The sequence below is a fragment of the Mustela nigripes genome, chromosome 12, assembly GCF_022355385.1.
Source record: "Mustela nigripes isolate SB6536 chromosome 12, MUSNIG.SB6536, whole genome shotgun sequence".
NCBI lineage: Eukaryota > Metazoa > Chordata > Mammalia > Carnivora > Mustelidae > Mustela > Mustela nigripes.
Genome location: NC_081568.1, coordinates 25,887,361 through 25,914,690, shown reverse-complemented (window position 1 = coordinate 25,914,690; position 27,330 = coordinate 25,887,361). Strand labels below are relative to the sequence as shown.

The window sequence follows — 27,330 nt, the reverse complement described above, 5'->3', positions numbered from 1 at the left end:
ATGAGTCTATCCAGTTACCTGAGGCAGAAACGGTATTCACGATCTCTTGGTCAAAAAGTATCATGAGCACTGTCACAGATTTCAGTACTCCACCCACATTCCTTCAGAAACATCTCACAGAGATGTTTATATTCTCTCTGTCTATTCCAGATCCTATGGCTGTGTAACAAATTACCCCACAGTTAGGTGGCAGGAGACCAGCTACTTATTATGCTCATGGATTCTGCAATTCAAGAGTTTGAACCAAGCATGGCAAGGACAGAATGGCCTCTGCCGATGATGTCTGGGGCATCAGCCAGAGGGCTGAGGGATGGAATCATTGGAAATCCACCTTATTCACATGTCTGTGGTTGGTGCTGGCTACAGGTTTAGATCTTAGATGGAGCTGTCAACCAGACCTCTCCATGTGGCCTGGGCTTCCTTATTACATGGTACATCAGTTCTGAGGGCAAGACTAGCCCAAGAGGAGTCAGAATCAGCCGGGTATAACACCTTTTTAGAGCTAGCCTTGGAATCCATACAGTGTTAGTTCTGATGCATTTTGTTCATTGGAAGTGAGTCATTAGGGCAAGCACACATTTAAAAGAAGAAGAATTTGACTCTCTTTTGTGGGAAGAGTGTTGGAGACTTTGTGAAGATTTAAATATTTTAAATTACCACAGTGCTCTTCCACCTGGCTTTGGAGTGCTTTTGCTTGCAAGAGCCTGCCCTGTGACTCTCCCCTGGAAGACTGCCCTCAGGTTCGAGTCACTTTGTTCGCATGCCAGAAGGAACTGAAAGTTGACATGAGGAAACTCTATTTCACAGGGTGGAACATAACTCGCATTCTGATCCTGCAGATTCAAAAGAAGCTACCCTCCACAGAGCTTTGTTTAAAAACACACCCTTGTTTGGTTTCTTTTTTTTTTTTCCCCCTTAGTACATTTTTGTAAACAAATTTTCAACTCATGGTCCTTTCCCTGGGAACTCAACGTATGACAGGGATGACTAACATATCTGCAAAATGATCCTGACTTTGAAAGGCAAATTCTAATGGTTACCATTTTTGCTGTTCCTATCTGCCCCCAGCATGTAGTACATAGTCATTTATTCTAAAGAGTTTTGCCAAGATTTATTAATTCACTGATTCTGACCATCAGAAAATATTTGGAAATGCTTTATATTTTAAAATCTGAGCCTCTATTGATTGCTGAGAGGTTATCATTACTTTTATTAAACTTTCTTCTCTAGCTAATTTCTTAAAGACATATTCCCTTTGTAGTAGAGCTTTAGATTTCTCTGAGCAATTAATTGGACATTTTCCCAGTAATTGCTTTTGCATACAATATTTGTGCATTAAAGAAGAGAAAAAACGTGTTCAATAGAATTTCCTTTGAAAGGCAGTCGATATGACATTACATTGTAGATACCATCACTAAAGGCAGAGATGCAGTCATATGTAGTGAATAAATATTTGTGGAAGAAACAGCACAAAGAAGGGTGAGAGAGCAGAAGGAAAAGGGGGAGTGAAAGAGCAAGGAGAGAAAATGGAGGAGAGAGTGAGGAGAGACAAGAAGGAAAAGTGGTAGCAAAGAAAAGGCGGCAGTATATTTTTCAGTGATTTCTTCATGGTGATCTCAGAATTTTTCATGAAATCTACAAATCATAATGTGGTTTATGTGTTTGGGTTTCCTGCAGAAGCAGGAATAGAGAAAAATTTTGTGTTAAGTCTGTGCAAGATGCTGAATCTAATTGATGTTGGAATGAAAACCCAAGATCCACTAGATGTTTGTCAGATACTTGCAGAGGTCACTTGGAGGCCACTGGACATTCCAGGTTCTGAAACTGGGGGTTTGGCACACTCTGTAAGGGTCAGAGCAGTCCCAAGTGGCATCTGGGTTACATTTGTTTTTTTCCCAGTGAAAGGATAAGAGCAAAATGCCTTGTCATCACTGGGAACCATAGAGTAGCCTGGCATACTGGTAGACTTTTTAATCTACTTTATGAAGGTGGTTCAGTATGGATGTCTCTCAGGATTGTTGCCTTCAAATTTTTAATTTAATGAAAACCTATGGCAACTCACAATTTCTACTTAAACTAGCACTTGTGATGACTGAGAAGTTTTCCCAAACTAAATTTTCTAGAATCTTCATTATTAAGTGGCAGTTTTTATAGAATAGATTGAGAATATTCCCTATTTTGGGTGCTTTCAGAAGTATCTAGAAGGCAGGTTAGATCATGTTGCTTTGCACATTTTTAATGAAATCTAAGTTTTACTTGCCAGTGACTCCAAAACAAACCCCTGAACTACCAATACTTCATATTTCCAACAGCAATGTAGAAGCAGTGTGGAATTAGAAGTGAAATTCAGAGACATTTCATTTTGGTGATATCAGGTCTACCAGTCAGAGTTCCAAAGGAAACAAATGACATGGTCAAAGGGGTTGAATTGAATAAATTAAATAAATTTTGGGAAAGATTATTTGCAGAGGTGTAAGCAGGGCCAGGGCAACCAGAAAGGTGTGATTGAAATACATGGGGACTATTAACAACAAGAAACCATGTCACTATGAGGCCTAAAGAGTCAACAACAGACAGCAGTTCTACCAACAGAGGCTGATGAGAACTGAAACTGTGGGAAAAGGCTACCTGAGAGAAACTGTGGCCTTAGGGGCTCAACAACTACCAGAACTATAGTACAATACGGAGAGTACAAGAGGAATGAATATCCTCTTGTTGAATGAATATGAATATCCTCTTGTTGAATGAGTATCCCAACTTTTCTCCAGTCTTAACACTGGTGCTGCTCATTGGCAAAACCTGAAAGAAAGCCAGAGAATAAAGGATCGTGGTTAACTACTCCATAGAGGTCAACATCCCAAGTACAAAATAAGGCAGAAGAGCTGAGAAATTAGGGTAGGGAGACATTTGCTGGAAAATGGAAAATAACCAACATATCCAGTTTCAAATATCATTAGAATTGCCTGTGTTGCTTTTTTCCAATACAGGAGGAAACTCTCATTTCTTTTAAAGTTACCAACTACTTTTAACCCACCTGAACTTTGCCAGGTTGAAATAAACATGAAACTACAGAACAAAATTGGAGAGAAATATATTGTTAGGGGGAAAAATCCGAAAATAACTTACAGACTTTGAAGCTCCTAACTGACTTGAAGCTTTAGAAGTGGAAATAACATGCAAACAGAAATTGAATGCAGGGTAAAGTTCTAACTCTATCTAGAACCCAAAACCTAAGCCTCCAGTCAGATTTGGGAGGGTCCTCAGAATACATCATCCATCTCCCTTGTTCTCCATGAGACAGAGTGATCTGAGTATGTCACACAACTAGAGCTATTGAATTTTAACAGCTCTTGTGTCAAGCTTAGTAAAGGAATACTCTCACCTCAAAATGCAGACATGGATAAGTTTAAAATTCCTACATGAAGTACTTTGGGCACCTTATACAATAAAATACTGAGATATGTTATTTTAAGAAAATGGACACATTTTTGTTATCAGAAGAATCTCGTTTTTTGGGTTTTTTTGTGTTTTTTTTTTTTTTTTCAGAAGAATGGTTACATTAGGGGAGAGTTATAAACATTTTTCTCTTTTTTTTAGCATAATATTTTTAAATTTACTGCTGGTTTCCAAACTTCTTTCTTTTTTGAAAGCCCAAAAACAATCACCCTACCACCTCACTCCCATGTAGTTAAATTATATTGATCATTACTAGAGTGACTATATAAATTTATCTCCTAAGCCAGGACATGCTTGAAAGTAAGAGAGGTTGCTAATATTATTAAGATTCTATAATTTTTGAGATTTTTGTTGACTGAAAAATAAATTTTATACAATTGGTAGAACTACAAAGTGGTTCTAGTCCCAAACTATTTCCAAAATCAAAGTTCTAGTTTCAAAAGGTGAAAATAATATATCCATGCATGTTAAAGCAAAAATTTTTTAGAAACTTTCTATTGTTTGTCAAACATCAAAAATTACATCAACAGAATAATTATACTCAATTCAGTCAATATACTGTTTCTCTATTATTGTGTCTCTGACTTTTTTTGAAGAGTTTGTTTTAATATGGCCTTAATTTTTTTAAGAAAAAAAAAAGCTCTTTTATAAAATTGTTTGGTCATATCTTCAAAACTACATTGAATTTGAAATTGTTAAACTCATAAATTGACATTTGTCTGTGTAAGAAGCTTACTTAAATGCCAGTATTAATAATAATGCTTCAATAAGAAATTAGAAATCTAAAATGCTAAACCAGAAGTGATGCTGGAACTAAAGGTATAAACTAAGACTTACAGACACCCTGTATTTGCTGGAAGGTATAATTCATCGAACTTAAGATTATCAAAATGACAAATACACAGATATTCCTTGCTCTTTTGACCATATCTACACATTAAATCCATGTGCAAATGGGAGTCCTTTTATTGTTATTATAATGATGATCATTAATATTTGATCAGATATGTTTGAAAAAAATAGAACAGCTCTAAATAGTATGTCATCAGGGAAATACACACTAAAATGATGATGAGATACCACTACATGCCTATTAGAATGGCCAAAATCTGAAACACTGACAAAACTAAATACTAGCGAGGATGTGGAGCAACAGGAACTCTCATACTTTGCTGGTGGGAATGTAAAATGGTATAGCCATTTTCAAAAACAGTTTGGTGGGGGTTTTTTTGTTGTTTTTTTTGTTTTTTACAAAATTTAAAAATCCTTACTATACAATGCAGCAAATGTACTTCTTAGTATTTACCTAAAGGAACTGAAAACTTATATCCACACGAAAACCTACACACAGATGTTTATAGCAGTTTTGTTCATAATTATGAAAGCTTGGAAACAAATAAGATGCTTTTTAGTGGAGGAATGGGTAAACTGTAGTACATCCAGACAAAGAAATATTATTTAGCATTAAAAATAAATGAGCTATCAATCCATGGAAAGACAAAAGGAAACCTTAAATGCACATTACTAAGTGAAATAAACCAATCTGAAAAGGCTATATACTAAATTACATTCTGGAAAAGGCTAAACTATTGAGATAGTAAAAAGATCACTGGTTGCCAGAGCACAGAGGATTTTTGGAGCAGTGAAAATACTCTGTACAATATTATAATGATGCATATATTTCATTATACATTTGTTTAAATCCATAGAATGTACAACATCAAGAGTGAATCCTAATTATGGACTTAAGGTGATTATGAGATGTCTATGTAGAGTCATTCTTGGGGAAAGAAAAGTGCCGTTCTGATGAGTGATAATGGGGAAGCCTATGCATGTGTGTGAGCAGCAAGTATATGAGAAATCTCAGTACCTACCTTTGAATTGTTGCAAACCTAAAACTGTTCTAAAAAAATTAAGTCTTTGGGGCTCCTGAGTGGCTCAGTCAGTTGAGTGACTGCCTTCAGCTCAGGTCATGATCTTGGAATCCTAGGATCCTATGCCATATTGGGCTCCCTGCTCAGCAGGGAGTCTGCTTCTCCCTCTGACCCTTCCCCCTCTCATGCTCTCTCTCTCATTCTTTCTCCTTCAAATAAATAAATAAAATTTAAAAAAAAAAACTTTCATGGAGCTTGAGTATATATTCCCTGCTGAATTCGGTGTCTGAAGGCTCTGTATTCCTAGTCAATAGAACTCTTTGACCTTATATAATTAGGAACTCAGGGGTCAATCACTAACCAGACTGCCACAGACTAATGTACTCTACATTTCTGGTATCTTGTTCAATAATAATTAAAGATTGTATTTGTCCATATCAGTATTTTCAGAATATAAAATTTCTCAGGTAATCAAAGAAAGAGGTAAGCTGAAAATCAATTAGATATGAAACATGAAAAGTTGGATAGGGAAGATTTGATTTCTGTTGATCTCATGGCTTCTTTAAGCTTTGCCAGTATATAAACCTACCCTCACATGGCTCCCACTACAATAGGAATATTCTCTACAGATGTTTTAGATTTTCTAAGAGCAAGAAAGAGAAAGACATTGCAAGGAAGAGAAAGATGTTAAAAAGTGGAGATGAGAAGGTTTCAAAGATGAAGTAGTCTACCTTCTAAATTTTTCTCAAGGACTCATTGTTGAGCTCTGATGTTATGAACTGCTCACCGTAGTATTAATCCAAACTGGGAAAATAAACCCTCCAGAGACTGACTTGACCTATTTTAGGTGTATTGTTTCAACTTCACATTTTCATACTCTGAGTTTCTGGTGTAGTTGTTTCTGTAGGGAAGCCCATAAGAGATTTTAGCATCTGAACTTTTAGCATCAAAGTTCATATAAATACCTTTTTATGTAAAACAAACAAACAAACAAAAACAAACAGACAAAAAAAAACTCATATAAATGGTTACATGCTCCAAGATGGAATTCTTAGTATTTCTAAAATATTCTCCTTTAATGATATGATAGTTATGATAGTTATCTTTTTTTTTTTTTTAAGAGGTGGAGAGGCGCAGAGGGAGAGGGGAAAGAGAGAATCCCAAGCAAACTCCACACCCAGCTCAGAGCCTGACATAGGGCTTGGTCTCACAACCCTGAGATCTTGACCTGAGCTGAAATCAAGAGTCAAATGATTAACTGACTGATCCACCCAGGCGCCCCTATAATATTCATCTTTTACTGAGGTACAAATGAGGAAAAATCATTCTCATTGCCTTACCTGTTCCCATTCTCCTAAGTAGTTGTTTTTCTGCTGAAATGAATGGAATTCTACAAATTCCCGAGTCTTTCAAAATAATACATTTGTTTTTTTTTTAAGTCAACTAGCCAACACATAGTACATCATTAGTTTTTGATGGAGTGTTCAGTGATTAATTAGTTGCATATAACACCCATTTATATGACAGACACATCCTTTCCTTAAACTGACCAAGCATTTTCATTTACTCAATGGGAAAATATAAATATAAGTGTGTAGGGAAATATTACTTGCTTCCAGATTAGGAACATTAGGAATTGCTCAAAACAATTTTAGATCCTCTTGAATTGATTTTATTGTCCTTTCATCTGCCTCACACTTTAGTGGAAATATTTTCTCTAAGAGCCTTACTGACTATGCTGATTCCTCCGAAAAAGCTTTTTCCAAATATCTTTTCATTATTGATTTCTAATTTAATTTTCTTATTGTTGGAGACTATGCTTGGTTTGATCTCAGTCTTTTAAAATTTATTGAGACTTGTTTTATGGCCCAGAATATGGGCCATAAGAACATAAAATTATTCTTCTTCTATAGAATATCTAAGTATGAAATAGGTCAATATGGTTGATAGTGTTGTTCACATCTTTATAATCTCACTCATTTCATGTATGTATGTTTGAGTAATTGTTGAGAAAAGAGAGTTGAAACCTGCAACTAACACTGTAGATTTGTCTAATTTCTACTTTCAGGTTTGTCATTTTTTTACTTCATGAATTTTGAAGCTCTGTTATGCGGGATATACACATTTAGAATTACTACCTTTCCTGGCCCATTTTTAATTGACCTATTTATCATTGTGAAAGATATCTCTTATCTCTGATAACATACATTATTAGAAATTTATATTGTCTAATGTTAAAATAGTCATTCCAGCTTTCTTTCTACTAGTTGCTCATGGCATCTATATATCCATCATCTTACTTTAAATTTCTCTGTGACCTTATGTTAGAAGTGGTTTACTTATAGACAGACGTGGCAGAATCTTGCTCTTTTATCCATAATGACAACCACTGCCCTTTACTTGGAGTAGTTAGGCCATATCATGGCAAGTTTGGGGCCCTTATTTTTTAAAATATTTTTTTAGCTCACTTTCCCCCTCCTTTCATAACACATTCTTCAATTATGATAGACCCTTTACGTTATTCCTCAAGACACTGAGGCTCTATTTATCTTATATTTATATATATTTTTATATTTATATTTTTAGTCTTTTTCTCTGTTAGGTATTTTTAATTTTTGTTTATTTCATCATGAATAAAAATAAACACTTTTTTAAATGGTTAAGGATTTTTTATTATAGAGTCTCTGTTTGTATTCTTTATTATTTAATTAAATTGCTTGTCTTTCCTTGTACATTTAAGAAATTAGTCCATTCATTTACATTGAAAATATTTATATTCATTCCTTATTTATTTCACTTGTAGAATATGTATGTATATATCCATACAGAAGTTACAAATTTTTTAACATATGTATTCAAATTGATTATTTTCCTTTATGAATGTTTTGTTTTGCATTCTACCTAGAAAGGCCTATTTCATTTATAAGAAATAAAACAGTCTCATTTACTTTCTCAGATTTGGGTTTTTTTTTTTTAATTTTGAAGCTTAAAATTTTGATTTATCTGGTGAAAGACCCCTCCCCTAGAAGATAGATAGGATAACTAACTGCTTGTTTCCTTTTCTGTGAACCGCTGGCTTTTAGGCGTAAATTAGGTTATTAATTGCTCTTTTGCCCTTCTGTAACTGCTTGGCTTATAGAAATAATAGAAGACGCCATGATGGCATTCCTACCTTCCCCCTTCTTGTTCCCCCTCCCTGCCTCTCTCCTCCCGCGCGCGGGCCCTCAGAACCAATCAGCTTGTTCCCCCTTCCCGCCTCTCTCTTCACGCGCGCGCGGGTCCCCAAAGCCAATCAGCAAACTCCACTAAGGCCTTTTTCAAAAGTTCTAACTGTCAACCAATCAGTTGCGCCCCACCCAAAACTTGTTTGTACCTGTCTATAAAAACCCGGCACCACCCCAGCCGGGTGTGCTCAGCTAGCAGGAGCTGCTGACCACCCGCAGGCGCGCGCTGACCATCCGCAGGCGCCTGCATGACAATAAAGAATCTCTTGCTGATTGCATCCAGTGGCAGTGTTGGATTCTTGGGTAAGGGGATCCGCGGGTCTTTCACTGGAATTTAGATTTGAAAAGTGAAGTAGCAAGACTTTTTCCTATATACATAGTGCTTACTGGATTTCTAATATTGCTTACTGGATAATCCATCTTTCTACCCACTGATCACACTTATCACCTGAATCAGGATTAGGTTCACCTGTGAGTTAGATACTAAAAATAAAAGTGACATACACAAGAAAAAGTGTTCTTGTACTTTACAGTGGAGGCCGATAGCTTGGTGTTTATATAGTAGCTCTACTCCATTAAATCCTCAGAGGCACATGCTATCTCATTGACCTCTAAAATATGGGGCTTTAGGGTCCAAATCAAATGTGAGTCTAAATGTGGTGCTGTTTGGTTCACATCGGTTTCATTTGTATGCTGAGCAACAGGATGAAGGATATGATGAAGAAGAAAACAAGGAAAAGCTGTAGAAATAAATTATTTTTAAGTCAGTTTCCCGAAAGCTGTTAGATAACACTTCAGCTTAAATATTGTTGGCCAAAAATTATTCTTAGCTACACATATTGCAAAAGATGCTGGAAAAAGTATTCTTCATTTTGAGCATGGATTTGCCCACCTAAAAATGATAGAACTATGGGAAAAGTCAACAAAAGACTATTAGGGACAAACTGGTAGTCTCTGCCAAACTCCCCATTATGGTTCCATCAGTCCCAATAGATCCTTCATATCTAGATTCTTGCATTTTACTGCCCTCACTATGAGTTTTCCCTGTGCCAGTGCTATTCTGTTCTAATTAACACACACTTACTGCCTTTGTATCAGTTAAGAGTAGGCCCTCTCCCCCCTCCAACCAATTTTTTGGATTTGTATTGAACAATCCATAGTAATGTGAAATTTTTATATACAGATTTTTTATTTTAAAAATATTCAGTGCTTTGAAGGAAAATACCTTAATAAATTTCCTAAGAGTTACCCAAGTCACTGCTAAACATCAGAAAAGAAGGTTACCACTGCTTAACAAGAAGATTGTGGACTTTGGAAGGGAAAATTCAATCTGAGAGGGACTGAATAGAAAGGATTTACATTGATGGGATGTAAATCCTTCTTTTGCATGCTGTTCTACTGATTTTAGTTTAAGTCTGCTGAATATACTAATTCTTCAAGAGACAGATTTCAGTTGTGAAAACTAAAGAGGAGCTGAGTATCAAAGTGAGATCAGTGTGCTGTAGGAAAAAAACAAAAACAAAAACAAAAAACAAAAACCTGCTCAAAGATATAGAGACCCAAAACAAAAACTTCATGGGATATAGATCCCAGAAATTTACAGAAATCTTAGGAAAGGTTTATGACTTTAGATTATGCAATTAACGGGTTGAGGCAATCCTAAAAATATCTCACAGGTTGAGGAAACTCCAACTGATATCTGGGTTTTGAATCATTTTGTCAAATCCCCCCACCCCATGTACTAAATACAATAAAATCCTGAGTCATTTAGTAGTATTTTACTCAGCAGCTATTAAATTTATAATTTATGTCTTAACACCTTCTCAATATCTAGACCTTTCTTAAACAAGACTCATATTTTTACTAATTGAAGAAGAAAACTTAAGCATTTTAATTTTCTTTTTTAAAGATTTATTTATTTTAGAGAAAGCAAAAGCCTACATGAGAGTGGGAGAAGGGACAGAGACTCCATATAAGGACGGAGCCCAACGTGGAGCTCAGTCTCATGACCTGAACCAAAATGAAGAATGGGATGCTTAACCAACTGAGCCACCTAGACACCCAATGAAGCATTTTAATTTTCTTCTTACAGAAGAAATTTATTACTGAGTATTTTCCCTCTATAGTTGCAATTTTGAAAGGCATATTTCCATTATATTTTTGTAATGTTTAAATATAGAAGAACTATTGACTTTTAGATCAATTTTACAAATAAAAACTTTTCCTCAATTACAGTTATTAGCTAAATTTTGCCACAGAACAACAAATGGGTTCAAGAATTTCAACTGTATATGATTTGTGAGATACTATTGCAAAGTTAATGGGGCAGGTCTGTATAGGTAGCCAGTTGGGAGTTCTAATGTCCACTTAATGAAATCCAAATTCATTCCAAGTCCTGATGGCAGTTTCTCACTTAAATATCAATGAAGAAAATTCTGAATCTCTTAGCTGGCTGGAATTCACAGCATAGCCAGCAGTGATTCCAAATTTCTTAGTTATTTAGTACCTCTTTTGTTAGCCAGATCTGGGAATATTGGCCCACAAGAATTATGAAAACATAGGAACTCACATTGTGCTTCTCTGTGTCTTTAGACACACAGGGTTTCCTGCCATATACCTACCCGTGCCTCCACTCTATGCCCCACATCCCCACCATAAGATGAGAACTACCCCATGTAAGAGTGAAAATTAGAACCAATTGCCAACCATATGATATCTGAATTTGGGTGATTCTGGGTTAGCTAATGACAGTTTTCTTTGCTGCAATTGGAGCCATTATCTGATTAAATTTATAGTAATTATAAGTTGTCTGTCTTCTTGGAGAATTTACCCCTTGCTTACTTTGTCTCTTGACACTGATGTTTTGTTTTGTTTTTCTTGTCTAGCATAACTTGTGATTTTTGTTGTTGAAAGCTAGATATGATGCATTTCATGTGATATAAACTGAGGTAAATATGTCATTAGTGTGAGGTTTTATACTAATCTGGTTGGGAATTGGGTTGTGTCTAATTTTTGTTCTAGGTGTAGATGCTAGAGCCTTGGATTTCCTCTAGTGTCCTTGCTTTTGTTTCTCCTGTTATCTTTGAATTTCCCTAAGAATCCCTTTTATAGATGGAGTTTGCTATTTGTAGCTCTTTCATCTATAATCCACTGTTAGCATACTGGAGACCTGTCACTGTAGCAATAATCTGGGGGTAAAGTTCTATAATATTGTGATTAAATCTGGCTTTTTGTAGGTTTATATCCCTGGGTTGTGACCTTCACAAGTGTTGCTTGATTTTCTTCCCCTCTTAGGTGAGTCTAGAAGTGCAGAGGGGGCTGAAATTGAGTAATTGCTCTTCCCCCAAATGGAATAAGTCTATGATAATTTTTTTTTGTTATGGAGAATGCTCTGAGTATGTTTCAAAATGGTTACTTTTTACCTCCCAATTGCCAGAAACATGAAGGGACTTTTTATTGTTTTTCACCTGTGAGTTGGTGGGGTTCCTGGAGGTAAAAGCCATGAAAGACAGGTTCTCCCTTAGACTGTGACCTCCAAAGAATTTTTCTTTATTTTTTAATTGTGTTATGTTAGTCACCATGGAGTACATCATTAGTTTTTGATGTAGTGTTCCATTATTCATTGTTTGCATATAACATCCAGTGCTCCTTGCAATCTGTGCCTGCCTTAATACCCATCACCAGGCTCACCTAACCTTCCATTTGTTTCCCAGTGTCCATAGTCTCTCATGGTTTATCTCCCACTCCAATTTCTCTCCCTTCATTTCTCCCTTCCCCTAGTGTCCTCCATGCTATTCTTATGTTCCACAAGTAAACGAAACCATGTGAAAATTGGCTTTCTCTGTTTGACTTATTTCACTTAGCATAATCTCCTCCAGTCCCATTCATGATGATGCAAAAGTTGGGTTTTCATCCCTTCTGATGGCTGAGTAATATTCCATTGTGTATATGGACCACATCTTCTTTAAAACCACATCAGTAGGAACACTTAACTAGAGCTAGTAGTTCATCATACTTACCACTTAAGTGTTCCTACTAAAGTGGTTTTAAGTATAGTTGAGGTTTGGTGGGGTGAGGTCCAGAGCTCACAACCAAGAAAGAATTCTTGAGGGCGCCTGGGTGGCTCAGTGGGTTAAGCCGCTGCCTTCAGCTCAGGTCATGATCTCAGGGTCCTGGGATCGAGTCCCGCATCGGGCTCTCTGCTCGGCAGGGAGCCTGCTTCCTCCTCTCTCTCTGCATGCCTCTCTGCCTACTTGTAATCTCTCTCAGTCAAATAAATAAATAAAATCTTTTAAAAAAAGAGAAAAGAAAGAAAGAATTCTTGAGACATCTTTAGTGCGAAATGGTGGTGTTTTTGTTTTTAAAGATTTTATTTATTTGACAGAGAGAGATCACAAGTAGAGAGAGAGAGGAAGGAGCAGGCTCCTTGCTTAGCAGAGAGCCCGATGTGGGACTCGATCCCAGGACCCTGAGATCATGACCTGAGCTGAAGGCAGAGGCTTAACCCACTGAGCCTCCCAGGCAGCCCCGGAATGGTGGTTTTGTTAAAGCACGGGGACAGGACCCATAGGCAGCAAGAGCTGCTGCCCACAGGTTGTGAGAGGTGGCTGATTATATACTTGGGAGTTGGTGGAGTTCAGGAAAAAGGAAGTTTCAAAAGGATTTTCATATGTTCAGGACTCACAGGATACTGGAGGCCTTGCCATTGTTGAGTTAGGGTTGTTTCTCCCTCTAACAAGGCATTAACCTTAAGATAATTAGAAGTTTCCTAGAGGAATATCATGCATCTCCCACCCAGCTTGTACTTTGTCCTTAGCTAGCCTCCTGTTTCCTCCCTACTACCAGTTGTAACATTAACAGTCTCTGTTCCAGGTAAACTGATCTCAGCTGTGGTCCTCTGTATTTGCCTATAACCATAGAGGGCATGGTTAATACTTTGCTCTGTATCTTCCTTCTCTAATAGGCCCAAGGAGAGTCACTGATCTGCAGTTTGCTTAACCTTTTCTTGTAAGGACTATAAGCTCTCTACTTGTGGAGCTAAAACTAGAAGTTGAATTCTTTCTGTTTAATACTTTAAGTCCAATCTTTTCAGTAGAATATGCCTCAGTAGTGATCATTTTCTGTGAAATTATCCTAGAACAGTATATTGCACTTGCAAATGGCAAATTCAGTTCTTTCATCTTATCTTTGATTTTTTTCCCTATTCCATTATTTCTGTATATTTCAAGGACACAAATTTATCTATATATGATTGTTCTCTATTGTCTATCACCATTATTCCTCTTTGCTTCCTTTTATCATTTTGTCTATTTAAACTGCATTCTGTAACATTTTCTAGAGCTCTTTATCAGCTTTGGTCTTTTGCTGTTCTCATTAATTGCTGTTCATAAATATTTAATTGGTTTTAACATAATTTTGCCTCCAGTTCATTCTCCAGTCTCATTTTTACCTTATTTTTCGTCATTATTTCACTATAGGTTTCTTCTTTCAAAATTTTCATCTTTTCTGAAAAAATTTAAAAAAAAATTTTTTTCATCTTTAATTTTATTAATTCATAAAGATTTTCTTGATTACTGGTGTCCATCAAGAATGAATTATTTATCTGGGTTGAATATATGTGCTTACATTTTATTTATTTATTTATTTTTAAATTTTGTTTTGTTCTCCTGTTTTGTTTTGGTATAATGGCTCTTTTATTTTTTCCATCTCTTTTCCCAAATACATGGATTGTTTCTCCTTGACAACTTTCTACGTTATCTGGTTTTTGGTTTTTTTTTTTGCAATTTCCCTCACCTTTGACTCAATTCTATATTTGCCTCCTCATTTACTTAGAGGAGGAGAGTGGTAGAATGGAGGTGAGAGAGGAGAGTAGGAGGTGTGCCCTGCTTCCATTCACGTACTTTCTCTTTAATCTCTTTCTTTGGAAGTTTGTTAACATCTTTTGCCAGATTTTACCCTTGTTTCTTTTGGGGGGCACCTCCAGATCCATGATGGTATTGGACTATTACCCCATTATTAGAGTGAATCCTTCAGTTAGCTTTATTAAGTCTTTGGCTGTCTGAAAACACCACTATTTAACTCACCATTCTCTAGCCATCTTTTGCTCCCTGACCACAGTTGTGGTTATGTTAGGGAAAAACTCAAAATCCAGAAATTTTTCCAACAATCAGTGTGATGCTTTTTATCTACAATGAAAAAGTATTTAGTGGTTTGAGGAGTGGTATTCTCCTTTTATTCTCATCTTCTATTTTGCCAAACTTGTGTTTATCATAGAGAACTAGTTCTGGATAATTCTTCCTGAAGTATTTCTCTCATGTTGCTCCAAGCCAGAAAAAACAAAACTCTGACTTTTTTTGTTATTTCAGCTTCTCATTCACCTACCTTTCAGTCCTCTCCTCTGAGCCTTCAAAAGGCTTTTTAGGAATTTGTCTGTTCACTTTCTTCCCCATGATACAGCTCTGCTTGTTCTCTCTCTTTCTCTGTGTCATATTTGGAGGGAGAGGTAGTAGATAGGGAAATCTTGCATTCTTTTCAAAATCCACATTATGCAAAGATACTCCATAAAATTTAGAATTCATGTTAGAGTACTGTTCTTGTTGGAGGGCTGTTTTTCTTGTTAAAGTACTTTTTCTGTTTTTTTTTTTGTTCATGTTGCTTATACTCATTAATGGTTTGTGTGGAAGCTTCTGTAATCTTACATTTACTCTGTTGTCTTTCTAATAAGTCCTTTAATATAATTCATCACCACATACTGATCAAGCAACCTGAGTTTCTTCGAGAAGAACTGCTACGAAGATGAGCATAATGAACACATACCTTTATGTAAATTGTGTTCCAGTGCGGTAATTGAATAATTACAGAAAAAAAAAAAAGGCTGAGTAATTGAAATCTGCTCCTGTACTGAGGGTACTAAATGGATTTTAGTCATTATTATCAATTTTTTCCATGACTAAATTTCTAGTGGTCTCATTGATTGTGCTGAATTAATTATAAAGACACAAATGAGGATCCTATATGGAATAAAGGGAGGACTGTGTAATTCATGCATCTGATAGGCACCACTCTCCTATTCCCATGTCCAGATAGACAAAAGCTTACCTGGATCTTTGAAATGACAACTTACCCAAAAAGACATTTCATCTTGGAGATGAGGAATCTTTAAAACAGATGTAGTGATGCTGAATCCAGGAAAAACTATGAGATAGGTGATGTTTGTTGTCTGAGTCTCATAATCCTTTGTTTCCTGGATCACAGGCTTCTCAAAATCCTTATATCATACCACTATTCCTTTGACAAAACCTGTCTCAAATTCTTTTTTTACTCTGAGGAATAAATAACTGGTGAGGGACCTCACCCAGGGAATAGTTACCTTTAAATGGGATTAAATCCTTAAGTAAAAGAGAGATTGTGGAATATAGGACTTCAGGAATCAGCAAGCTTATAGAATGGATTTCTGTTTGTGTTGAGGCCTCTTTTAGGTGTAGAGTTAGGTTGTGTACTCTTGAGCCCATGAAATTATATTATTTGGCTAATGCCTAATTCTATTCTTTGCCTATAGAAAACCCCCAATCGTAATTAATTTCTTTCCAGGTTTACCATTCTGCTGAAATTGAACAAAACTTTTTGTATTTATTCAACAAATATCAGCTTATTGATATCTCTTTAACACAGTAGTGGAGAAGTCAGAAGTATTTTTCAACAACTTCATCATTTTATAGGTTTTGGTCTCCGGGTTATGTGAGGCCTTATATACTCTACTATTTTTTAACATCTTATACATTAAAATATTTAAAGTGAGGCTGAGAAATATAGCCTGGGACTGAACATTTGTCAAGACTAGATAGAACATACTGAATCCTCCGTGGCTTCTGCTATGAAGCCTCTTTCCTTTACTCACAGTTCTTAAACCCTAATCTGTGACAAAAGCTCAGATTTCAGCAAATCGTAGTACATTGTTTGTTCTTGGGATAAGCTCTGGCCCTGAGTGATTTCAGATAATCTAACTGCTAATATTTTTATGAAAGAGGCTTCTCTTTGGTTCTCCCAGCTTCCAGGGAGATCTCTACAATGCCTGTAACTCATTTCTACAGAAAGGGCTCAAATGTTGCCTTGATTTCAAATTTAAACTACTTGTAACTAGGCTACTCCGAATATATTTAAAAACTCTCTGATTCAAATTAGGGATATTTAGATATCTCTGCGCCAAGTACTATCAAGTGATAGCATGATAGATCTTTTATTATAGTGGGGATGGTGGTATAAGCAGAAGAAGACTCAGCTAAATATAAAATGTGTCAGATGGTCATAAGTGCTATGCAGAAAAGTGAAATAGAGAAGTGCGTTGAGAACTCTGGGGTGGGGGGAATTGCATTTTAATATAGGGTCAGGGAAGGCCTTATAATAAGGTGACTTTTGAAAAAAATTTGAAAATTTGTTCTGAGCTGTGGAGATATTTGGAGGAAGAGTATACAGGATAAGTAAATACCAAATACAAACACTGTTTAGAAGTGAAAGTGCACCCAGTTTGTTTTAGGCATGGTACAGAGTTGGTGTTAGCAGAATGAATAAAAGAGGAGGAGGTGGGAGGAAATGATACCAGAGAATTAAGAGAGTGGATGGGCAGATCTTGTAAGCCATTTTAAGAATTTTACTTTCTCTAGTTTGAGTGAAATAGGAAGCTATTAGACATTCTGAGTAGAAACCCAATATGGTCTAATTTATGTTTTTCCAATGTTCACTTTTGCTTCTGTGTAGAAACTAAAGAGAGTAAGGATGGAAACAGCAAACCCAGGGTCATATTCCAGGCAAATGATGGTTAGGACTCAGACTGTGGTGGTAAAATTAAAACAATGAGAAGTGGTCGGATTCCAGATAGATGCTGAAGGAGGGTCTTAAGATTTGCTGAAGGTCAGAATGCTGGTCATGAAAAGAAGGGAGTTAGGGATATCTCCAAGATTTTTTAACTGCAGCTGGTAGGAAACAAATAGCAGCTGAGATGGAGGAAAAGAAATGGGGGGGGGGGTGCTCAGGTACTCAGGAGATATCTAGTAAAAACTTGAAATTCAGTTCATTAAGCTTAAAATCTTAAAAATCCAAATAAAAACCTGGCAATCATCAGCATATAAATAGTATATAAAGAGAAGAGATCCAAGCACTCCAGATAGCATCACCCATGCTTCTTGTTGGTTTTACCAATGGGAGTCACTTGCAGGAGATCAGAGATGAAAAAAGCAAGGTCATAGGTTTTGGGAGGTCCCCCAGCTCATGTCCATGTCAGGCATCCCCTCTGCTATCCTAAAAGGTTTCACCAGGCTCTGGTCACTGCTCCTTCCCTGGCCCTCTAGGCCTAGGAATGATGGTCTGACAACTGCTTCTCACTATTACCAGTCCTAAGTGCTTTACCATCTCTCATTGGTTCCCTTGATCCTATCCACTCCGTTTAACTTCCTTCTACTACTGTTTCAGAGTATGCCATCTGTTTTCTGCCAGGACCCTAAAGATATAATGGTAGCTCTAGTAAAAATAGATTGGAGTAATAGCACTTAAACCCTGTGGTCTAATCTATTGCCAATTAGTGATTATTGATAATTGTAATTTCTACATAGTCCTTAAAATTATTTTTATCATAATTTTATTTGCTCTATTTTATTCCATCTTGCAATCAAATGGATTAGAAGCATATTACAAAGAAAAAAAAAAACAGCTTTGACTTGTCCTTAGAAAAGTCATGTTACTTTATTCTAAACTTCAGTTTCTAGATGAGTTAAGTAGACATGGTAACTACTGCCTCTGCTTCCCGAAGTCCTTAAATGAGTTTGTACCTCTTTCAGGGTCATGGAATAAAGCAGTTAGAGGAGAACAAAGGTTGGTTGCTTCTTGCTAAATAATTCTACTGGTACGTAAAACTCAGAAATGCTAGCTAGAATTAGAAGAGATGGATAGGGATGGGGGAAAGCTCTCAGTACCTGCAAGGACAAAACGCATGTCATTTCAAGATGTGTTCAGTAACATTTTGTTTATCAGAATAGATTCTTTTGGTAAAGCCATGTGACTAAGAAAGAAAACAATCTAAAGGCTTCGGAATGATAGTCTAAATATTGATGGTTACCAGCATGCTTCCTCTAGGTCTCCTTGCTGAAAGCTGCATCCAGGAATGACACACAGTCACGCAGCCCTGGAGTTTGGCTGCCGAGCACCTCTGCATCTCTAGCCTTCAGCACCAGAGTGTAGTTCTTAAATCTACAAACTGTCTCGTGCAGCATTTTCCCCCTCCTCCTCAAATAATATCCAATTACTGAGTGCTGTGCTGGGAGAACCTGGGGAAATGCTAGAATGAAGCACAGCTGAGAGCCACTGTGGTTTGACAACTCTCCAGCTACTTTGAAAATATTTTGGCAAAAACAAGATTTTAAGTAAAACTGTTTCCTTTGGTAACATAACCAAAACTGCAGGTTTTACATTTTCAGTACTATGATTTGAGCCAAAACGGGGGAAAGAAAAGAAAAAGAAAAAAGGGGGGGGGGGAGAGAGAACACTTTGCATAAGATGCAGGAATGAGGGTGAGGAGGAAACATATGGAGACATATTTAACATTCTCTCTTTATTTCTTTTCTCTACTAAGGAATTTCCCCCTGTCAAAACACAGTGTTCTCTTTTGCCCTCAGATGACCTAGAAGGGATTCTCTGGGGATGACCAGGCTAGGATTTGTGTTACTGCTTATTTTAGGGTGATGGATAGTCAGTTGGGGAAGATAAAACCACATGTGGCCATCCCACATTACAGCAGATACGGGAGGGGATGAAATGGAATGATTTTCATCTGCACCCACTAGTTGGTTTTTAGAAGATAAGGTCACTCTTCTTGCTTCATTTTCTCCCTGGTCACAACCATACATGAAATCCCTCACTACCTGGAAATTCAGGGTCTCTCCTATCTCACAGCTTTTGTAAATGCTATTTTCTCTACCTAGAATGCTCTACCCCCAGTCTCCAGCACTCTTTTTCAGAGAATATTCCCTTCACTCTCCAGATGATGTTAGCTTCTGGTGTTCTCTTTGTGGCTGTGTGTTTACATACTCTGCAATCATCTGTACATTCTATGAGGGCTTGTCCATCGTCATATCCCCAGGCTAGCATACTGTGGATATTTAATTTAATATCCACATATTAATGTAGATGGGTTCAGACAACCAGTATCAACTGTACTCATTTCTTAATAACCTATTCTTCCTCTGTGTTTATTTCCCCTTTTATTTCTCCTTCTTTTTTTTCCCCCTAATATGCTTTTTCCCCCTCCATAGTTTAGGGCCCAGTATGAAGCATGGAAAGGATAAAATATACCCTAAACTGTAAAATATTAATGTTAGAAGGTGCTTCACATATTATTTAACTCAGTGCCTCCAGTTGTATGATTGTTCTCAGTTGTTCAGGGTCACACAACTTGTTGGGAACAGACTTTTGATTAGCATCTTGTCATCTTGACTATATGAAGTATGAGAGGGGATGCAGGACCCCAGAAATACCAGTCATTTCTCTACAACATCAGTTTCTGATCATCCAACCAGTAAGTCTTATTGGAGAGAGAAAAAAAATGCTTCCTAGATCTTCTTAAATATTTGCTATTCTAAGAATAAAACTGAGGGTCCAACTCTGTCCTCAACTATCCTCAAATTCAACAAGATCCATCAGTCTTGAACACAAAGGTCTAAGATACTCAGAAAGAGACAGAGAGAGAGAGAGAGAGAGAGAGATAGATGGTGGTCCTCATCAATAATAAGGACAACAACAGCTAACTGATATTTATTACTCCAACTGGCACTGTTCTAGGAACATCTCCTAAATGGCATGTATTTATTCATTTATTCCCCCCAACAATACTGTGAGTTAAGTACTATTATCTCCATTTTATAGATGAGGAATCTTTGGCCTAAAAATGTGGAATAGCATATTAACCAGCTTTAGTTAGTAAATGGAAAGCTGAGATTTGAACCTGAACAGCATACCACAAAGCTAACAGCCTGTGGAACACCTGAGATAAAGCTTCCAGCCCAAACACAAAGAGTTAAGATTATATTCTGCAGACCAAATTTTAACAACCTCTTTGAAAGATCTCACACAACATAACTGAATTCTACAGGTCCTGAGATAATTTAGAGTCAAAACTTGGGGAATGATGAGTCCTTTCACAATTGTGCATCTAATTTGCTGGTGTGTTCCTTTGCTAATCCTAAGAATTTTGTTTTGTCTGTCTTTCTTCTTCCAGTAACTTTCACTTATTGCCAGTTCAGTTAGTTCAAACAATAATACTTGAGTTGTACCTTTTCTCACAAGCAGAAGAACGAATCAAGGACATGGTCTTCACAGAAGTGAAGGGAGGAGGCTCCTCAGAAAGGGTTTTGTTTCTGCTTCACGGTGGCATTTAGAATAAAATCTGTGCTATGTAGCCTTGGACAATCAGGACCCCGCCCATTGCCATGGTCTCCAACCATTCTCTCTGTTGCTTTCTGTGCTCCAGCCACTGAAATTCTTCAGCCCCTTGAACTCACCAACTTCGTCCTACTCCAGGGCTGTGTTCTCTCATTCCCTCTCTTATTTAACACACCTTTCCCACATATCTTCCCATGGCTGGATTCCTGCTGCCATTCAGGTCTCGGTTCGCCCATCACTGCTCAGCAAACTATTACCTCTCTACCCACTCTTCGTTCCATTCATCATGACCGTAACGATTTTAAGCTTGAAAAAAATATTAAAGCATGAGTAATCCCTAAGCAGCAATAACAACAGCAACATCAAAGAAAAGAACATTCGATAGATCCCCCACACGACTTGCTTCAGTAATATTATTTCCTAGTATACCTGACAATGTAAATTATTTATTGATTAAAAGTGGACAAATAAGATTATAGAACATCGGCCCCCCAAAAATTGGGTGATAGTATAGTTAATGTAGGGAATTCTCTCTGATGTATTTGATTAATAGGACCAGCTCTTTATTTAGACCACCCATTGTGTCAGATAATAAAATCAAAAAATAAAATAACCTGAAAGATGTATTTTTTTTCCCTATTCCCTGAATGCTAAGGTCTGAATGCCTGTGTGCCCCCCAAACTCACATGTTGGAATCCTAACTCCTAAAGATGATGATATTAGGAGGTTAGGATTCGGAAGATGCTTACTTAGATCATGAGTGTGGAGCCCTCATGAATAAGATTAGTGCATTAGAAAAGAAGTTCTAGAGCCATCTCTTGCCCCTCCACCATGTTAGGACATAGCACAAAGATGCCAACTATGAACCAGGAAGACGACCTTCACCCAACCATTCCAGTACCTTGATCTTGGACTTTCCAGTCCCCAGAACTGTGGAAAATAAATGTCTATTGTTTACGATTAGGTGGTTTTGGTTATAATAACTCAAACAGGTTAAAAAACTAAAGAAGGAGAAATGTATCTGGCTCTTTAAGATAAATATCAGATAACTGAAAAACAAGGTAAAAAAGAGGAGTAGGAGTAGGGATGAAGAGTGGTGATGAGGAAGAGCATCTCCTTTTTAACCTAGCACAGAGCTGAACCTGGAGATCGTTTCTATAAATATTGACTGCTATGGGACCATTACAGTCTAAGCATAAGTGTTAAGGAATATACATCCATCTTGGGCCAATTACCAATTTCTGACCATGCAGTTAAAAGCCACACATGATGTAGAATGTGGTTGCATTTTCCTTGACGTAGTGAAATTTTAGATGGTGATATTTCATGAGATAGCTTTACTTAATATTCTACCTATTGTTCATGTAAACCTTGTTCTGAAAAACTCAGAATTGCTGTTTGTCAAGCAAGTTTTGTTACAAATTTCAGAAAGTAAATTAATACAGCTATAATTTCTAGGCACAAAAAGGTAAACTATTAAGTATGTCCACTTTTAAATATGAAATAAAATATGTATTAGATTTATTCAAAGAGCACCTTGCTAATAGTTAATAAATTTAGCAAGATTTGAAACATATTTCAGGACAGTCATTAATCAAGCTGGAGACTATATTCTGCCTTAAACCCTGTATTCAGATTGACTTTTCACATTAGTTGCACAGTGTCAGACTTTTCTAAGATCTAATCACAAAGCAGCCTGGGATATTTAAAAACCAGCTTAGGTGATCTTGGTTTACGGCAGGGCTTCTCAACCTCAGAACTACTACATTTGAGACTGGTAATTCCTTGTTGTGGGGAACTCTCTGGTGCATTGTTGAATGTTTAACATCTCTGGCCTCTACCCACTAGACATCTGTGGCACCCATTTTCCCAGTTGTGACAAACAAAAAGTTTTCCAGACATTGCCAAATGGTCTCTAGGGGAAAATTTACCCCCTGTTTATAGAGTAGGTAAAGAAGCTTTCCACATATCCAGGATTTAGGACCACAACCTTGTTCACTAGATCCAAACCTCAGAAAACTGTACCTACAAACCTGGACTCTTTACTGCTTCCAAAAACAGACTCATGTCCACTGACATGGCTTATTGAAGCTCGGCCGTGATAAGCATATAATATACATATACCATATAGAGTTTAATTTGTATCAAGTCTTTGGTGAGCTTATATCTCCTGATTTTGGCTCTATTAGGTGCTTTGTTATCTCTGTTTATTTCATTCTAAATTTCTTGTCAAAGCGTTTCTAGAAGGTTGAGAACTCGGGTTTACTATCAAATTTTGCAGTTAAAACTACATTAAGGTTATTTGTAATTCTATGACATTAGAGATCTCACTATCAAATTACCTAAAGTATATTAAGTCTCAACAAAGTTGGAAGTCCTTTAGCCAGTCTTACCATTTTCAGTGTTTCAACCCTCCAATCCAATTGTGTGTTCAGAACATACAAGGACAAAAATAGTTAAATGATCATTTTCTAAGCAATTCACATTACCCAGTATTTATTTATTTTAAAAATGGTTAGAAGCACAATAAGGTTAATCTCAAAATACAGTGATAATCTCAGAATAAATTTTTGACTTATCATGCTCATTTATGTGTGTCAAAAATTTCTTCTTTACATTTATAGATTTATCTTTGAAAGTATGTTCCATAGGGTATCAATCCTTTCATTCCTTAGGGATTCCAGACATGGCCCCATCAGACCCATCTGCCAATCTCTGTCACCACAAATAATTAACCCCACCATGAAGTATTTAAAATATGTAAAGGTTAAAAGATCATAAAAATGAGACCATATGTCCAAACATACCACGTGTGCTTTGGCATGGGAAATGTATGTGTTAAGACAAATCTTAACAAGCCTGCCAGGGAACTAGATCAAAACCAGGACAAAAAGATTCTTTTCATATAAGCTAGGTATTTCCCTAGCACTTACCCTGAGGTTAGCCAAGATGAAGAAAACCAATGTACCCACATATCTGCCTGGCAAATCTATCTTCCTTAGTGGTTGAGAAGATAAAAGGCCTAGAACCCTATGTTTGAGGAAATGAACTGCCCTGGCCCAAATCCTGGCTCCACAATTAATTCTGTCAACATCTTACGATGTTGGTAAAATACTTAACATCTCTGAGCCTCAATTTCCTCATCTATAAAATAGAAATGATTATATCTTTCTTCTGGAATGTTTCAAGGATTAAACAATATAAACTGAAAGTGTTTGGACTTTTTCCTGTCATATAATGAAGGTTGCTGTTCTTTATTAAAAAAACAAATGCACACCTAGTCTTTTCAGGACTGCTAACATTTTGGTGTTCACTCTTAGTTATTTTAGATAATTCTCCAAGGAAACACTGGATCTGTAAAGATACATCTATTTTGTGGACACCTGGGTGGCTCAGTTAGTGAAGCATCCCAACTCTTGATTTCAGCTCAGATCCTGATCTTGAGGTTGTGAGATCAAGCCCCAAGTCAGGCTCATGCACAAGGCGTGGATCCTGCTTGGGATTCTCTCTCTCGCTCCCTCTGCCCCTCCCCAATTTTCTCTCTAAAAAGACAACAACAACAAAAAAATCCAGTTTTGCTAGGTGGCTCTACTACCAAGCCAGATTGAGGGAGCGTATATATTGTCAGAATCTAGTAGCGCACAAGTCTCTGTCCCAGAGTGGGCCATCTGCACTGGTATGGGGTTTATTTCACTGATGGCAAATAGCCAAAGGAGCCTTCTTGAAGATCACTAGAAAGACAGTAAAAAATGAGAATGTTAGATCGATTTCAACCCATGCATTATACATATTCAGTTAGTTAGAATAGCTTGTACCCTGTTTATGCTGGTTGAATGAGCAGACTGTGAAACTGTCAAAACCTAGGAAGAAATTACTTTCAGATAGCCAGTAGTTGGGCTTTTCCATATCATACTCACCATCCTTTAGAACTGATTATTTAGTGTTGGCTACATCACTATGTGTCAAATTGTTAAATTAAAAATTGTTAAAATAAATTGTAAATTGTTAAAATAAAAATTCATTCATTAGATAGCTAAGTAAATGAGAATTAGTGCATACAATCCCTCAAAGTTTCCCATGTTTTTAAGGCCTTTTAGAACTTAAAGAAAATAACGAAATATTCTAGACATACAAAAATGTATGAAGAAGAATAAAGCAAATTTTACTGGGGTTCTAGGGCTTCGGGAGCCCCAGCATGAATCTAAAGTCTCGGTTCTTACTTGCTAGATCTCCTCCCCACGTTTAATACCCAAGCCTATGGGCATAGAGATTGCCAAATGGCTAGAGCCCCTAAAGATTTTGTTGTCAGTTTCCCACTCTACTTTCTCTGTGAGCTTCAAAAAGCTATAAATATAAAGAGACATGTAAAGTATTTCATTCAGCATTCTACATGTTTTTAGTGGGAATTTTATTTCAGGATCTCTAACCCTTCATTATTTTTTATCAGAATGTTTTCACCACTATGAGTTTGAAATTTTCATTTTATTTATATATTTGTGTTTGTAAGACATGAATTGTTAAGATTATTAAGGTTTTTTTTAAGATATGAATAATAGTAAAGACAAAATGACCATGAACAGAATTAGTACGCTATAAAAATTGTTGTAAGGACATGGTTTTCCATGGTAGAGAGCAATTTTTGTATTTGAATTTCTTTTCAGTAGTTCCAAAAGAATAACTAAAAGAAAATCAGTCATTTTGTTGTTGTTCAGTAAATGTAAACTCTAAACCCAAACTATCCTATCCCTTTGCAAAGGTCTTCTAGAATATTTTCCCAATTTATAAATTCCCTGTTGTGTAAATTGTCCTTAGAGAATGGAATGTGAGTACTAGCAAGTCTACCTGTCTCCCCCTCACCTAAAATCTGTTGAGTTAATGAAAAAATTCAATCTCTCTCTGTCTTTCTCTTTCTTTCTCTGTGTGTATGTGTTATCAAACCTCAGAATTCCAATACTTTTCTTACCCCAGTGAAATGATTGCGCAGTAAACAAGTGCTGAATTGGTAGTTTTAACTACCCAGGGTTCTGATAAGCCCAGGAATATATCAGGTGATAAATCTTGCATCGGTAACTATTTTCCATAAGAACACTGACTAACATTCCTTTGAGTGTGCTTCCGGCCAACTAAAGCCTGATACTTCCTGCTAGATTTCTCTCTGGAGGACCTAAACCCCAGTTCTAATACCATTGGTGGTCCCATTTAGACCTGTCTTGGCCCCTCTGTGTGGGAAAGGGAGGAAGGAAGGTATTCCTTCCATTTTTAAGATGAGGAAACCGAGCCTCATAGAGGTTTTTATGAATTTAAATAATAAAGAGTGGAACCAAACTGACTCTAGAGCTCATAATATTTCACTATACTGCATTGCAAGTATAAAAATACAGTTTTGTAAGAAGCTGGCAGCCAGTAGTGCCAGTAGTGCAGTAACTGATTTTAGGGATCTTTTAAGTGGTTGGGGTTATGCTGGCTGCTTGTGGGAAGCCTAATTTGTTTGGAACAGGGCCTGGCCCATAGTAACTCTTATATAAGTGTTTGCCATTTGCCGCTGCCACAAGCATGGACTCTGACCAGCTTAGATGTCATAAGTACGTCATAGCTATCATGTATACACTGCTATTTCCTGGATCAAAACTGAAGGGAACAATTCCCTTAAAATAAAAGCAATTTAAAGCCAGTGAAAATTTCCACAAACTGGAATAGTGTTTCTATGATGCTCAGTAAAGTCACAATAATGTCAAAAAGGAAACTTCGTAAACCTAGCTGTATAAAGCAAGATTAGATCTTTGTAGAGCTCATTAACGTTGTTGTTGATCTTCTAGCCCTTGACACAGGCTTCTTTTTCTCTTCATACATAAAGATACCAAGGTATGAGAAGTTTGTGAATTCAGACTAAGACCTATTGATTGAATCTACATCATTTGAATAAAGGCTTGACAAAAGTGACCCTCTAGAATGTCTCATAAGAAGGAATCTTCTTAGGAAAAAAATAATATAAATAGTGTTAAAGGAAAATTACTTAAATTATCCAAGGTAACCCACATTTTTAAGTATCTTAAACTTTTCCAGTAACAACACAACGATCATATATAATCGTGAGATCTGTTTCTTAAACCAGATGCACAATAATTTCTACTGGGAAATTCCTCCTATTAACCTGACAAGCTTCTTCCAATTTTTATGTTATTAAGATCCCAGAGACACTAACTTCTCAATATTTTTTCAACCCAACCTAAGATTTTTTTAATAGAATTTAAATTCTCTCTCTTACTAAGCCACAGGTCAGGCCATGTTCTTAAATCTAACTTAACTAGTAATAAAGATGACTTTTGATCAAAAAAAATTTTTTTTTTTTT

General features: G+C 36.7%; 1 pseudogene; it reads left to right on the top strand.

The window, feature by feature from the left end:
- Positions 1–216: 216 nt before the first annotated feature.
- Positions 217–27,330, top strand: part of LOC132027485 (programmed cell death protein 6-like) — a 34,799-nt pseudogene continuing 7,685 nt past the window's right edge.